The following is a 17,337-nucleotide window of genomic DNA, read 5'->3' as shown; positions in this document are numbered from 1 at the left end:
AGCAAAAGATTATATCAATAAGGAGATAAAGGTTCTGCAAAAAACAAACAAACAGAAATACTTGAAATGAAAGAAACAATAAACCAAATTGAAAGCTCAATAGAAAGCATCACCAACATATTAGATCACTTGGAAGGCAGGACCTCGAACAATGAAGCAAAATAAATAATCTTGAAAAGAATGTTGACTACACAATAAAGATGGCAAGAAGCAATGAGCAGAATATTCAAGAATCATGGGATAACATAAAAATGACCAAATTTAAGAATTATTGGGATAGAGGAAGGCATAGAGTTCCAAAGGAGAGGAATGAACAATCTATTCAATGAAATAATATCAGAAAAATTTCCAAACATATAGAATGAATTGGAAATAAAATACAAGAGGTTTATAGGACATCAAATGTTCAAAATTGCAATGATCCACACCAAGACACATTATAATAAAAATGTCTAGCATACAGATAAAGGAGAGAATTTTAAAAGAGAAAGGAATCAGATTACATAGGGGGGAAACCAATTAGGATATCTGAAGATTTTTCAACCCAGACTCTGAAAGCTAGAAGATCCTGGAACAACATATACCAAGCTCTGAAAGAAAATGGATGCCAACAAAGAGTCTTATATCAGAGAGATTAAGCTTTATATTGGATGATGAAATAAAAACTTTCCATGATGAACAAAAGTTAAAAGAATTTACAACTAGAAGCCAGCACTACAGAACATCCTCTGCAAAAATATTCCATGAGGAGGAAATGAAAAACAACAATGAAAATCAGCAAAGGGAGGTATTACTCTAAAGGAGAAATCAAATCAAGAATAAACAAATATGACAGGGAATACAGATCATGTCTCAATAACAATCTTGAATGTTAATGGTCTACATTCACCAATCAAAAGACACAGACTGGCAGATTGAATTATATGCTGCTTCAAGAGACTCATCTCATGGAAAAAGACATCCACAGACTGTAGGTGAAAGGTTGAGAAAAAACATACCACCACATGGACTGTGGAAACAAGCAGGGAGTTTCATTCTTATATCAAATAAAGTAGACTTCAAGCCAAAGTCAATCAAAAGGGATAAAGAAGGACATTTCATACCACACATCAACAAGACATAACAATTCTAAATATATATGCTCCAAACGATGAGGTATCTATGTTCATCAAACAACTCTCCTCAAGTTTAAGAGTCCAACAGACTACAGTCCAATAATACTGGGTGACTTTAACACACCTCTTTCACCACTGGATAGATCTTCAAAAAAAAGCTAAACAAAGAAACTATAGAACTCAATAAAACAATAAATAACTTAGACTTAATAGACATATATAGGATATTTCATCCATCAATGAAAGAATACACTTTCTTATCAGCAGCACATAGATCCTTCTCTAAAATAGACCAGATATTATACCTCAAAGCAACTCTTAGAAAATACAAAAAATAGAGCTACTACCCAGCATTTTATCAGATCATAATGGAATGAATTAGAAATCAATGATAAAATAAAAAAAAACAAAAGCTACTCCAACACCTGGAGACCAAATAATATGCTACCGAATGGACAATGGGTTGCAAAATACATCAAATAGGAGATTAAAAAATTCTTCAAGGTAAATGAGAACACTGATAAAACATCAAAAACTCTGGGACACTATGAAGGCAGTTCTAAGAGGAAAGTTCATTGCAGGGAGTTCATTCCTTAAAAGAAGAAAAAGACAACAAATAAATAACCTAATATTACAACTCAAAGCCCTTGAAAAAGAAGAACAAATCAACACCAAAAGCAGTAGAAGACATAAAGTAATTAAAATCAGAGCTGGTATCAATGAAATTGAAACAAAATAAATAATTGAAAAACTTGACAAACCAAAAAGTTGGTTCTTTGAAAAAATAAATTAAATTAAATGTTCAATATCTCTAATGAACATACATGCAAAAATTCTCAATAACATTCTGGCAAAAAATCATACATGCAAAAATTCTTCATAAAATTCTGGCAAAACAAATACAAAAACATATCAAAAAATAGTGCACCATGATCAAGTGGCATTCATCCCAGGGATGCAAGGTTGGTTCAACATATGGAAATCAATAAATGTAATTAATCACATCAATAGACTTAAATATAAGAAACATATGATCATCTCAATAGATGCAGAACAAGCATTTGACAAAATACAGCACCCTTCATATTCAAAACACTAGAAAAACTAGGGATAATAGGAATGTATATTAATATTATAAAAGCTATTTATGCTAAGCCCCAGGTCAGCATCATTCTAAATGGATAAATATTGAAACCATTCTCTCTAAAAACTGGAACACTTTAACCACTTCTATTTAATATAGCCTCAAAAAAAAAAACTTGGGAGTCAACAAAAGAGGTGAAAGACCTCTACAACAAAAACTACAGAACACTAAAGAAAGAAATTAAAGAAGAACTAAGAAGATGAAAATATCTACCTTACTCTTGGATAGGCAGAATTAATATTGTCGAAATGACCATATTACCAAAAGCACTATACATATTTAAAGTAATTCCAGTCAAAACCTCAATGACATTCCTCATAGAAATAGAAAAAGCGGTCATGAAATTCATCTGGAAAAATAAGAGACTGAGAATAGCTAAAGCAATCCTTAGCAAGAAGAGTGAAGCAGGTGTCATCACTATACCAGACCTTAAGCTATACCACAGAGCAATAATAACAAAAACAATATGGTATTGGCTCCAAAACAGACCTGTAGACCAATGGTAGAGAATAGAAGACACAGAGACTAACCTATATAACTACAGTTATCTTATTCTAGACAAAGGTGCCAAAAATGAACATTGGAGAAAAGATAGTCTCTTCAACAAATGGTGGTGGGAAAATTGGAAATCCATATGCAACAAAATGAATTAAACCCCTATCTGTCATCATGCACAAAACTCAATTCAAAGTGGATCAAGAACCTAAGAATTAAACCAGAGACACTGCATCTATTAGAAAAAAGACCCTCATTGTTATACAAAATTACATATAAGAGGTTGTGAGGGGAATGGGAAAAAAAACAAGGAGAGAAATGAATTACAGTAGATGGGGTAGAGAGAGAAGATGGGAGGGAAGGGGAGGGGGGATAGTAGAGGATAGGAAAGATAGCAGAATACAACAGTTACTAATATGGCATTATGTAAAAATGTGGATGTGTAACCGATGTGATTCTGCAGTCTGTATTTGGGGTAAAAATGGGAGTTCATAACCCACTTGAATTTAATGTATGAAATATGATATGTCAAGAACTTTGTAATGTTTTGAACAACCAATTAAAAAAAAAAAAGAAAAAAAAAGTAGGCCCAAATCTCCAGCATGTTGGATTAGGCCTCAACTTCTTTAATAAGACTACTACAGTGCAACAATTAATATCAAGAATCAATAAATGGGATAAATTCTAACTAAAAAGCTTCTTTTCAGCAAAAGAAACAATCAGTGAGGTGAATAGAGAACCTACAACTTGGGAACAAATTTTTACCATATGCACGGCAGATAGAGCATAATCTCTAGGATATATAAAGAACTCAAAAATCTTAACACCAAAAACCCCCAAATAACCCAAACAATAAATGGCCTAAGGAACTAAACAGACACTTCTCAGAAGAAGATATACAATCAATCAACAAATAAATAAAAAAGTTCAACATCTCTAGCAATTAAAGAAATGCAAATTAAAGCTACTTCAAGATTTCATCTCACTCTTGTCAGAATAGCAGATATTAAGAATACAAACAACAATAAGTGTTGGCCAGGATGTGGGGAAAAAGTCACACCCATACATTGCTGGTGGGGCTGCAAATTGGTGCAGCTAATATGGAAAGCAGTATGGAGATTCCTTGGAAATCTGGAAATAGAATCACCATTTAACCCAGCTATCCCACTCCTTGGTCTATACCCAAAGGACTTAAAAAGAGCATACTACAGGGACACAGCCACATCAATGTTTATGGCAGCACAATTCACAACAGCAAAAATTTTTTTTTTGTGGATCCAACTTAGATACCCTTCAGTAGATGAATGGATAAAGAAAATGTGATATATATACACAATGGGATACTACTCAGCAATAAGTGAGAATAAAATCATGGTACTTGCAGGTAAATGGAAGGTGTTGGAAAATATAATGCTAAGTGAAGTTAGCCAATCCCCAAAAAACCGAATGCAGAATGTTTTATCTGACATAAGGAAGTTGATTCATAACAGGGTTGGGTAGAGGAGCATGGGAGGGTTAGATGAACACTAGATAGGGCAAAGGGGTGTGAGGGAAAAGATGTTACATTTTACATTTTATTTTTCCTACCTATTCTGTTTCTTTTATCTTTAGCCATTTAGCTTTTGTGTGTGTGTGTGTGTGTTTTTTTTTGTGTGTGTGTGTAAAAAAGGGGAAATGGGTGTAGCAATGATGGTGAAATGAGATGGACATCATTACCCTAAGTACATGTATGAAGACATGAATGGTGTGACTCTACTTTGGGTATATCCAGAGTAATGAAAAATTGTGCTCCATATGTTTCATATGAATTGTAATGCATTCTTCTGTCATATATAACAAATTAGAATAAAAAAATTAAAAAACAAAATACCCATACCACCAAAATATATATTATTAAATATTAAGTTTTACTCCATACTGAAATATTAATTATAGTGTCTTCTCTTATGTGTTTGTAGGTATCTTTTTAATTTTTAAATGATTAAGGAAATATCCTTCTTATATTTTATTGTTTTCTTCCCTTTTTATTTTGGACAGTCTATATTTAACAGGGTTTTTTAAGATTTTTGAGCTAATGTGACACTTCTTATCATGTGATATTACCACTTTTTCAAATGATAAATGAATCATAAATTCCCCAAGTGAGCATGAATGCCTGAAAGGAGTATATTTTATTTTTTACAGATAAGACTTTCTCTATTTTGCTTAATGGTTTGTATGCAGGAACTTGATTGACAATGATGTAACAATAGTTCTTTCTTATCCTCTCCTTCCTAGGTTGTAGTGTTTAATGTCAAAGTTTGGGAGAATTAAGTGTTCTAGCTTTATTTATCTCATATGGAACAGTTTGTGAAGCACCATTGGCTTTTTTGCCCATATTTAGAAAATGGTAGTGATGGATATTAAGCTTGAAGATTTCATTGTGAAAATTTGTAAAACATTTAATTTCTGTCATAAGTATATGACATTTGGGTGTTCTATTTCTATTTCTGAGAATCTGGAAAGGTGTTTATTTCTATAAACTATGAAATAGTTTTCACTCATTCTCATTTTAGCATAAATTTGCTTATAACTTGTGTATTGTTAATGACTATTCTAGCGTACCTATGGCAATGTTTTCCATTTAATTTCTAATGTTTTAATCACCTCTTTTTTATTTTGTTCATTTATAAATGACTTATTATGTCTATTAGTATTTTTGATGAATTTTAGAAAGTAAATGAATAGATTTTTTTCTTCTAGTTTGACTCTGTTTTAAATTAGATAATCTATTTGATTTATGGAATTATTGATTTATTTTATGTTGAGTTACAATTTACATTCTATTTTTGCTATCTATTCTGCTTTTTTATTGTTATCTATTGAGCTTTTTTGTGATCACCAAAAAAAAATTTCATTCAATTTTTTGCTTTGATAGTTTAGAACTAATATACTCTTACTATTTTCTTTTAGTGGGTAATCAAAAGAATCACAATAGTCTTGATTTTTTTCTAATGGACTCTTGAATTTTCCTGATTTTTGCTCTCTGTGATCACATTCTAGTATGCAAAATTTAAAAAGAAAATGATCTGAAGAAATATTTTGAGGTTAATAAATGTTACCTTTATCCAAAATGCAAACAATAGTAAGTGTTGACAAGGATGTATGGAAAAAGGCACACCCATACATTGCTGGTGGAACTGCAAATTGGTGCAGCCAATATGGAAAGCAGTATGGAGCTTCCTTGGAAATCTGAGAATGGAACCACTATTTGACCATTTCTTGGTTTATACTAAAAGGACTTAAAAATGGCATACTATAGGGACACAGCCACATCAATGTTTATAGCAGCACAATTCACAATAGCTAAATTGTGGAACCAACCCAGATGCCCTTTAGTAGATGAATGGATAAAGAAATATGGTATATATACATAATGGAATATTACTCAGAAATAAGAGAGGAAAAATATCATGGCATTTAAAGGTAAATGGGTGGAATTGGAGAATACAACTCTAAGTGATGTTAGCCAATCCCAAAAAGCCAAATGCTGAAAGTTTTCTGTGATATGAGGAAGCTGATCCATAATGGGGATTGTGAGGAGCATGGGAGGATTTGATTAACTCTAGATAAAGCAAAGGGGAGGGTGGGTGGGGAAGGGGAATGGGGGTAGGAAAAACATTGGAATGAGATGGACATCATTACCCCAAGTACATGTATGAAGACACAAATGGTGTAACTCTACTTTGTGTATAACCAGATACATGAAAAATTGTGCTCTATATGTGTAATATGATTTGAAAAAAAAGAACGGTATGATTAACCAAGGATTTATTTACAGAAGTCTCTACAAAGCAATAACCATGTGGTTCAAAATATACTTAAAAAGGTTTAGTAGAGAAATGATATGGCCTTTTAAAAACAAGTAAGTGATAGAAAAGCCTGTGAAAAGCAGTTGCACATTAAGAAAAAATGACATTATTCACTCATCTGTTTGTTCTTTTACTATTTGAACATTTGTTGAGGCTAATGCTAATTTATGCAGTAAGACCATCAATTCTTCTTTCAAAGCATTGTTCTATAGCTCAGAAGAAAGAAATAAGATAAATTGGAGGAGGTGAAACAGTAGTTGCTATGAATCCTCATTGGAATCTCATTAGGGTGAAGAAAGAGGCAAAATAGTTCATTAGTTCTCATGCTCTTTGGGGGTTTTATGTTAACTCTGAAAGAGAAAATAAATAAGAGATTCAGGTTGTTCAGAAAAGATAGGACATCTGAAAAGAGAAACATCATGAGAGAAATTAAGAACAACAGGACACCTGCCATTTTTGAAAAGAAGAAATGCAAATGGCCAGTAAATATAAAAAATCTTCAACATCCTTAGCAATTAGGGAAATGCAATTCAAAATTACACTTAGATTTCATCTCACTGCAGTTAGGATGGCAATCATTAAGAATGGAAATAACAATAAATGCTGCCAAGGATATAGGGAAAAAGGTACATTCATGCATCATTGATGGGATTGTAAATTAGTACAATGATTTTGGAAAGCAGTATAGAGATGCCTCAAAAGGCTAGGAATGGCTCCAACATAGAGCCAGATGTCTCACTCCTTGATATTTATCTAAACTAAAATAAAAGAACTAATAAAAGAACTAAAATCAGCATACTACAGTGATTCATGCATATCTATTTATAAGAAGCACAATTCATAATATCCAATTTATAGAAATATCCTAAGTGCCCATCAACAGATGAATGGGTGAAGAAAACAAGGTATATATACACACAATGTAATTTTATTCAACTATAAAGAAGAACACAATTATGTTATCTGAAGGAAAATGGTTGGAATTGGAGAATATAATTTTCTTTATCCATTCATCTACTGAAGGGCATTTAGGTTGGTTCCATAGTTTAGTTATTGTGAATTGTGCTGCTATAAACATTGATGTGGCTGTGTCCCTGTAGTATGCTAGTGAAATAAGACAAACTCAGAAAGTCAAGGGTCATTGTTTTCTCTCATGTGTAGAAGATAAAGAGAAAATGGTAAAAAGAAGGGAACAAGTCAATGAAAAAAGAAGGGAGATCAGGAGAGTAGAGAGGTAGAAGAAGGGGACCAGGGCAGGAGAACGAGAAAAAAAGGAGGTACTGGGAAATGAAATTGATCAAATTATGTTATTTGCATGTGTAAATACATCACAATGAATTCCAAAATTAAGTGTGTGTGTTTGTATATGTGTTTAGGTTTTTTTTTTTTTTGGTATGGTACTGGAAACTGAACCAAGGGGCACTCTACCACTGAGTTACATCCCAATCTCTTTTTTGTTTTTTTAAAGACATTAATGAAAGGAATTTTATTATTCTTTTTTATTTTTTCAATTTTTAAATTTTGTTATATATTACAGAAGAATGTATTACAATTCATATTACACATATAGAGCACATTTTTTTCATATTTCTGGTTGTACAAAAAGTAGGGTCACACCATTCATGTCTTCATACATGTACTTAGGGTAATTATGTCTATCTCATTCCACCATCTTTCTTACCCCCATTCCCCTTCCTTTTCCCTCCCTCCCCTTTTCTCCTTTGCCCTATCTAGAATTCATCTAATCTTCCCATGCCTCCTGCACCACATTATGAATCAGCAGCCTTAAATCAGAGAAAACATTTGGCATTTTGGTTTTTTGGAATTGGCTAACTTCACTTAGCATTATATTCTCCAACTTCATCCATTTACCTGCAAATGCCATGATTTTATTCTCTTTTAATGCTGAATAATATTTCATTGTGTATTTATACATTTTTTTATCCATTCATCTAGGTTGGTTCCATAGTTTAGCTATTGTGAATTTTACTGCTATAAACATTGATGTGGCTCTGTCCCTGTAGTATGATAGCAACCACAATAGGTGCTGGAGGGAGAGAGGCAGGAAAAGGTCCTGCTAGCCTTTATGATGCAGGAAGAGGTGATCGCAAATGGTGCAAGTGTGCCTTCTACTGACAGGCAAAGATTATATCCTTCCCTAGGTCAATGGCAACTGCCTCCTTATGAGGCAATGCCAAAGCCAGCAAGGGACTATGACAGATTATAAATGACCAGGCCCCGGACAGGCCCAAGTCATGGTTTCCCAGAAACCCATTCCAGAGTCCAGAGATCCTTTTGAAGATCTAGGTAGGATAAGAGATGAAAAGTTGGGTAGGGAATACAAGCCTTCCCAGTCAAGACGGCCCCCACACCACAGCGCCCTGCCATTTGGTATCCACACACATTGGGTACCCTGAAGGAGTTGAATACACAGTAAAAGAGGATGGGCCCCAGGGGGTGTTTGCAGAGCAAATGCTCCAATCACTCAGTCTTGAACTTAATTGCCCTCAAGACTGGAAAGACTTAGCCAGAGTGGTTCTTGAACCCACAACATTTTTGAAGTGGGAGGCATTTTTCTATGATAAATGTGAAAACAGCAGGGGGATCATAACCACACCACAAATGTTAACCTCCTGGCTGAGTGCTTGCAGGGAGAAGGAATCTACAGTCTCCCTGAGGTACAAGTCACAGGCCCACCAAATTATTTCAATCAGGGGCAGCTCTGTGCTCTCAGAGCCTGGAGGAAGTAACCAGCTGGGGGAGGTACAGTTTCTATACAGGGCTTAAGGCAGAAAGCCACTGAGGACTTGCCACTGTTTATTGACAGAGTAAACAAGGTGGTAGAAGGGAAAATGTCTTATGAAAGAGCTAGGGGAGCCCTAGCCAAGGAATTGACCTGGGATGAACAAAATAAGGAACATAGAGCAACAGTGGCGCCAGTAAAAATGGCACACTGGATGACTGGATTTTGGCCATCCAGGACATAGGGACTCAAACAGCTCAAGTCACTCTGCTTGCCTCAGCCATGACATTTGCATAAAAGCCTGACTAAGGAGGCTTGCAAACAGGTAGTCAGAGACTGCAAATAATGTGCACCTTTCTTCCCATTGGCCCTTTACAACCTGCTGGAGTGAATCCCTGAGAGTTAAAATCTAATGTTTTATGGCAAATGGATGTCACTCATTATACACCTTTTGGAAATTTAAAATATATTTATGTAATTATTGATATCTATTCAGGCTGTGTAATGGCCTCAGCCTCCACAGGAGAAACCGCAAAAAGGTCATCTTATATTTATTAAAATGTTTTGGAATTATGGATGTTTCCATGTCTATTAAAAGTGACAATGGGTCAGCCTACCCTAGTAAGACATTTCAAGCAGTTTATAATTACTGGGAATACACAGAACTTAACTGGGATCCCCTATAATGCTCAAACTCAACATATCATAGAAAGAACACATAAAGAATTAAAGATCATGCTGCAAAAACAGAGGGGGGAAACTATACCAAGTTCCCTCATGATGCCTTGAACAAAACCTTATTTACTTTAAATTTTCTTTCAATTTAAAAATTTTCTATTGAAATAACAGCCAATAAGCATCAGGCCCCCCTCATGGGTCCCTCCCATATACCTATGGTCCCATGGAAGGATCCCATAACAAACGCATGGTATGGTCCGGGTCCCCTCCTAACCATGAGTCAAGGTTTTGTATATGTTAACAGGATCCTCACCCCAACTGGGTGTTTGCCAGAAAGTCAAGCCCTGGACCCCCAGAACCATCAACTAAGAAGATGAAGAAACTAACTTTGTAGGAGAAACCTCACAAGCAAAAGACTCAACAATGCAAATGGACCTCACGTAAACTAATCTAGGGTCATATTAAAGGTCTTGTTGACCAAGCCACCAGACTGGCCCCTTTGCCTGGTGGCAACCCCATCCCATCCCTCGGCCTATGATGGTGGTTCTATGGTGTGCGGAACTCACTAATGACAATGAAGCCTCCCATCAGGTAAATTGAGCTTTGCTCACTAGGCCACCACAGTTAGCAGTTGCTAACTGGGAAGGGATTTTACCTAAGTTCTTCTCTAATAATTCCAGCCATATTGATCCTGAGTTATCCATCCAGGAGATGACAGTACAGTGGAACACCAGCATTTCCATAGCTACTCTGCCCATCTGTTTCTCTGTGGTAGATAATGAAACCTGTAATCCAGGCAGTCCCCTCTGTTTTGCTCTTGCCAATGAAACTATTGTTGAGAACTATAATAAGTCATATGTCAGACTATCTCTCACTGACCTTAGAGTTATAGTTAATGCTACCTATAGCCATAGACTCTTCTATAGCAAATGCAAGAAACCCTTGCTGCCAACATGCCCAACAATGCATTTTGCAAAGTCCCCCTCAGATAATGATGGCATCCCATGGAATCAATCTGTCTCAGCCATACCTTATCTCCTTGATAAGAGGAATTTCTCTGGGGAAGAACAACATCAATGTGCCTGGGTGGGTGCAGCTCCCTGGAATGTAACTTGTGCTCAAAATCACATGGGCTATTGTAGTACCTGCTACATGGAACAAGCTGTTACCAACCATTATGCAGGAAATCAGTATGACATAATAGATATGACACTAATATTGCTAACTGCTAGGCCCATCAAATGGGCAGCAGCTGGCTGGATGAATGGGTCTATATTGAGTCCAGACCCTGACCATGGATTTGCCTTTATGCCAAATTATACACATACCCGCTATGCACAAGCTTGTGTTATACCACCCTTTGCTATGTTAATAATCAATGACACTGATGGCATAAATATCACTCATGCAAAGATCCCTTGTGCAGTTCATACATTCTGTTGACTCACCATGGGGCATGGAGATGAAGAATCTTCTGAATGAGATCCTACACTGGATAAGGCATGCAATTAGCCTCATTATCGATGGGTTTATCGCCCTGGTAGCCTCCGTCGCCTCCATAGCCACTGCTGCTGCTCCACTCAGTCAGAGTATCCAGACTGCTCAGACTGTAAATAATTTGTCTACTGCCATGGCAGAAGCCTTCGCTATTCAAAATGACTTAAATAAACTGTCCCGAGCCACAATTTTAGTCATTTGGCAAGAACTAGACCTCCACCAGGAACAACTAGATATTCTGTTTATGTTGTAAAGATGCACTTGTGACCCTGAATTCCATAGTTTTTGTGTCATCCAATATACTGTATCTGAAAATGTAACCTTATACTTCTTCAATTTTTCTCAGTATATTAAGGGAACTTAGGATGCTGACTATGATATGACTATGCATAACTTTACTAAGGCAATTGTCAAAATCAATGTGGGTAAAGTATCTATCTTTACAACCTCCTCTTTCTTCCAGGGATTAACTGAACATTGGAAAAACCTGATAGCCAAATTAACTAACCCTTATAATGATTTTACCCTGGCCCTACTGTTTATAATAGTGATAATTTTTTCTTGCCAGATGCTTATGTAACCATGTAAAGGCCACTGAATGAAAAACAGCAATGCTGGATGAAGTTGTTGCAGCAGTCAGAGGTGGGGAGATGTGGGGACAAGTGCATGGAATACTGCATACCTGGCATACATTAGTGTGCCTGAGTGGCAGGCCACTCCTCTTGTGCTAGGTGCATGAATGGCAAACCATTTACCCTGTAGGCACAGCCCTGGGTGTGAGGCCATGTGTTGCAGTCCTGGCACTTGCTTCACAGGCAGCTCTTGATTGGTCACTGCAAGGACAGCAAGAAATTGTATTGGTGGCTGCCTGTAATCTGCCTAGTTACTGCCTGACTATATATACATGGTAACTACACAGTAAAATTAGACCTGCTTCTTGCTTGGTCTCCAGAAGTCTTGATTAGAGACTCCACAGCCACACTGTCCTCTAGCCTGTTCCGTGGACCTCCTTGCTGGAAGAGAGAGAGCCCACACAATATCTAACTAATATAACCAGCAATGTGAGGACTGCTAAGGATGGCTTTGTTTCTGGGATGCAAAAGGAATGAAGGTAATTATATGTCTACATGTGCATGTAAATTTTTATGGTGTGGGATATCATCTCTGCAGATTAGAAATAAATCAGACAAAGTTAAAATATAGAGTGATAGATTGAGGGGGAAGGAGATGGTGAATGGAAGGTGAGAAAGTCAAGATAACCTAAACAGAGGACTCAAGAAGTTTGACTTTGGCTGGGCATGGTAGAGCAAGCCTATAATCCCAGTGACTAAGAACTCTGATGCAAGAAAATTGAAAGTTTGAGATCAGCCTCAACAACTTAGTAAGGCCCTAAGCAACTTTGTAAGACACTGTCTCAAAATTAAAACAAAATTAAAACAAAATTTAATTTAAAAAATGACATAAAAGGGCAGAGGATGTGGATCAGCAGTAAAGCACTGCTAGGTTCAATCCCTAGTACCAAAAAAAAAAAAAAAAAGACTTTGAAAAAGCTAACATGGGGTGATAATAAAAGTGTAGACTCAAGATAGGGTTTTTTATTATATATTATAGTATATAGTATTATATATTATATATCTTATAGTATGATATAGTATAGTATTATATATTATATATATTATAGTATGTAATATATATATTATAGTATGTTACTATGTTGAAAGATTCATGAGGAGATTCATGAGAGTAATGATTTAGGAGACAGAACAGACAAAACTAAGGCAAGAATTTACAGAAACATTATTCAAATACCCTAAAAGTGGAAACAACTCATTCATCACTTGGTGAATGGATAAATATAGCATGGCATATCTATACAATAGAATTTAACTTGGGCATAAAAAGATTAAAAGAATGAGCATTGATACATGCAAATATTAGTAAATAAAGAACAGAACCCCTTTTATAATAAAAACAAAGATAAAATAACTAAGAATATAATTATAAAAGGTTCGAAATCTATATGAACCTATCTTTATAATATTTTCTTTGGGCCAGGTGCAGGGCACATACCTATAATCCCAAGTTACTCAAGAGACTGAGGTAGGAGGATTGCAAGTTTGAGGCTAGTCTGGGCAATTTAGTGAGATCCTGTCTCAAGAAAAGTCTAGTGATGTAGCTCAGTGGCAGAGCTTCCCTGGGTTCAATCCCCAGTATCACTAAAACAAAACAAAACAAAACAAACAAACAAACAAACAAACCAAGCAAAAAAAACCCTAAACAAACCAAAAAATGCAAAGCAAACCAAAGTGAACAAAACAAAACAAATCTTCCTTTGGCCACCATACAGCTGGTGTTCAGCCTTTAATATTCTGTGTGGGGATTTGCTCCCAAGATGCTGGGGAAGGCTTCAGCCAAAAGAGAAGCTACCATTAATACCCGGGGAACTTTGTGGTAAGATTCCTGTGATTCAAAAGTCTGGCATCTTGGGACGTCCCTGTTTTGGTGGCAATTTCTGGTTCTGAATTTTGGAGGTTACTGTCCTAGGCTGTAACTGAGGTCCTCAGGGAGCTGTGAGGACACCCAGGGTCAATAGCTTCCTTCTGCTACTCCTTAGAACACACAAACATGGGAGCAGGAGGAGATCTTGGAAACTGTGTAAGGCCCTCCAGCCTCTTCTTGACTCCCCAATTTGTACATAATAAGTCAAAACCAAGAAAGTAAAGACATTTGCCCAAGAGACACAGGACTAAGTGGCAGAACTCAGACTTCTTAGCACTCAGGTCTCTTGACTTCATCTGTACTCTGTTTTTTTTTCTTTCTTCTATTTCTGGAGTCTTGAGGCCTTGGATTTAAAAATAAACACCAGTAAGCTCAGAAAGTGCTTTTCTTTTGACCAGTAACCTCCCTTTTTCTTAAGCTATATTAGGTCTAACCCTGAACCTTCTGTTAGGCCTCCTCCTGTTACAGTTTACACAGCCCTCAGGGTGTACTCAGGGAACCCAACCAGAATTTCCAGCTTGCACAATCAACTGAAGCAGACCTGAGATTAGAATGAGACTAGGGTATCCCCCATGATGCAGCTCTTCCCTGGCATTTGGCTCCCATGAAGTAGTGATATGAGACATAATCCCTGGTTCCCTTAAGACTCCCCTCTAAGGTGACTCAGCCTTAGAGATACCACCCTCCTCAGCTGGGCAGCACTCCCCAGAACACAGGCACCACCTGTCCCTTTGCCCCACATAAAGGTTTTGGAGAGCCCATAGCACTGTGAGAACCTTGCCCTCTGGAGGAATTCCACACACCCTCTCCACCCTGTAAGGAAGATTGCCAATCCCGACCCAAGGAGCAAGTCCTAAAACAGGAGGAGGGGAGACTGGTTTCTGCAGAGGCTGAGCAGAGAAAGTAAGGCAGTGCCCCAACAGAAGCACCACCAGAAGCTGGTGCCATGGATGTTCTGGTCCAACTCCTGCAGCTACTCATGCTGCTCCTGACACTGCCCCTGCACCTGATGGCTCTGCTGGGCTTCTGGCAGCCCCTGTGCAAAAGTAGCCCCTGTGCTACTTTCCCTACCTGATGGCCGTGCTGGCTGCCAAAACCAACCGAATGATGGAGAGCCAGAAACGGGAGCTCTTCAGTGAGATAAAGGGGCTGATGGGAAACTCAGGGAAGGTGGCCCTGTTGGAGCTGGGCTGTGGCACTGGTGCCAACTTCCAGTTCTATCCTGCTGGCTGCATGATCACCTGCCTGGACCCAAACCCCCACTTTGAGAAGTTCCTGAAAAGGAGCATGGCTGAGAACAGGCACCTCCAATATGAGTGGTTTGTGGTGACCCCTGGAGAGGACATGAAACAAGTGGCTGATGGCTCCATGGACGTGGTGGTCTGCACTCTGGTGCTTTGCTCTGTGCAGAGCCCAAAGAGGGTCCTGCAGGAAGTCCACAGAGTGCTGAGGCCGGTGAGCAGAGTGGGAAGGACGGGGGCCTGGGGCAGGCAAACAGCATTGGCCACCCCAGAGTTTGGGGGCCCCAGGAGGGGGAACTGAGGTGTTAGTACATTAGACACCTGCTGCTGAGTAAGAGAGACCATGGTGGACCCAATAGGATGCTGTTGGGGCAGACAGGAGAGTCACCTAACAGGAGGTGGAGGGAGGTGGGGAATTCACCTAAGGAAGTGAAGTTTAAATTGAGATCAGAAGAATTAAACAGGACATGGAGGGTGGGGAAATAAGTGTGCCAGTAGAGATATTAGGTGGAGTAGATCCACACATTTTTTAAATCCATAATATTACAAGCGGGGCATAGAGAGAGGGGAGTTTAGGATAGTTTCCAAGTTTCTGGTGTGAGCAACTGAAGGGATAATGGGTGCTAGACCATTTGCTGGAATGGAGGAACACTGTTTGGGACTTGTTAGGTCCCAGGAGCTGCTGAGACAGCCAAGCAAGAAACCATGTGGGCTGTTAGAGGGCTAGAACTGGAAGGCAGGAAAAGATGCAGCGTGGAGATAGAGTTGGACATTGCCAGCTTGTAGCTGCTAATTAAGAGCACGGGGGGGGGGGGGTGAGTGAATCACTAGGGGAGGGTAGTGGGAAGAGAAGAGCTGGAGAAACCCCCTGTGGTTATCAGGCAGGGTCTGAGGTTTCTCTGGGATGTTGGAGGAGATGTCAGGAACGGCTATGGCACGCACCTGAGTCTTGATAGAGAGGCCTGGTGCATCTGTATATAGTGAGCCATCTGCCCTTGTTTCTTAATCACCTTCTGTCTGTCCTCTGGACCTTCTTTAAAGATCTCTAGCAGTCATTTGCCCCTCAGTTACAAGAGGTTCTTCACAGGCCCCTTGAGGGAGGGTAGGAGCAGGGGTTGCAGAAAATGTCAGAGCAGGCAGTTTGCTCCAAAAACTCTCAGACCAGCTGCTCCCACTTCACTAAGAGATTTGGCCAGGCTTGATCAGAGGGAAGAAGGAAGGAGCAGGATGGAGCAGCTAGTGACACTGACCCTCTCCTCCCTCCCAGGGAGGAGTGCTGTTCTTCTGGGAGCACGTGGCTTATCCGCGAGGAAGCCAGGCCTTCATGTGGCAGCAAGTTTTTGAGCCCACCTGGAAGCACATTGGGGATGGCTGCTACCTTACCAGAGAGACCTGGAAGGACCTGGAGAATGCCCAGTTCTCTGAGATCCAAATGGAACGACAGCCCCCTCCCCTCAAATGGTTACCTGTTGGGCCCCACATCATGGGGAAGGCTGTGAAATAAACTTCCTTGGGGGGGTCATTTGCTCCCTCTCCTGTCCGCAGTCAGAAAAAGCCACCCACAGCCAAATCTGTCTTCTGCTGAGGGATCTAATCAAGAATGAGAGAAGCTTCTCCTACCACCATCCTCCCTAGTTCCTCTCTCTGCCTGAGGGGAATCTCTAGCTCTAAAAAACAAAAAACAAAAAACCCCCACAAAAACCAAACCAAAACCCAAAACCTATTCCTACCCTGACCAGAGATAGGAAAACATTATGCCTTGTCATTCCTTAACTAAAAATTCCCAGACTTCACCCATCCCTCTCGCAGGACAGCTCCCCCTGCCCTCCTTAGGTTACTCCTATGTGCTCCTGGGACTAGTCACAGAAGCCATGGTACTGCAACCCTGCCTGGCCACCCGAGTCTCTCTCCCCACTACTCCCTCCCCACTGAGCTGTGGGGGTACCAAAGAAGGGGAGACCCTGGGGAGGAAGGAGTAGCACTTAACAAAGAAGCCAGAGGTTTTGTCTTCAATTTTTTTTAAATAAATAGACAAAATCCACTAGACTGATGCAGCAAACTAAGGTCAGAGGAG

The 17,337-nt window shown here is 38.7% G+C and overlaps 1 pseudogene; it reads left to right on the top strand.

Annotated features, from left to right (window-relative positions):
- The first annotated feature begins 14,968 nt into the window (after positions 1-14,968).
- On the top strand, positions 14,969-16,767 carry LOC143397006 (thiol S-methyltransferase TMT1B-like; annotated as a pseudogene).
- The last annotated feature ends 570 nt before the right edge of the window (positions 16,768-17,337 follow it).

This window comes from Callospermophilus lateralis, chromosome 4 (genome assembly GCF_048772815.1).
Source record: "Callospermophilus lateralis isolate mCalLat2 chromosome 4, mCalLat2.hap1, whole genome shotgun sequence".
NCBI lineage: Eukaryota > Metazoa > Chordata > Mammalia > Rodentia > Sciuridae > Callospermophilus > Callospermophilus lateralis.
Note: the sequence above shows the minus strand (reverse complement) of the source record. Positions and strands in the feature narration are given on the sequence as shown.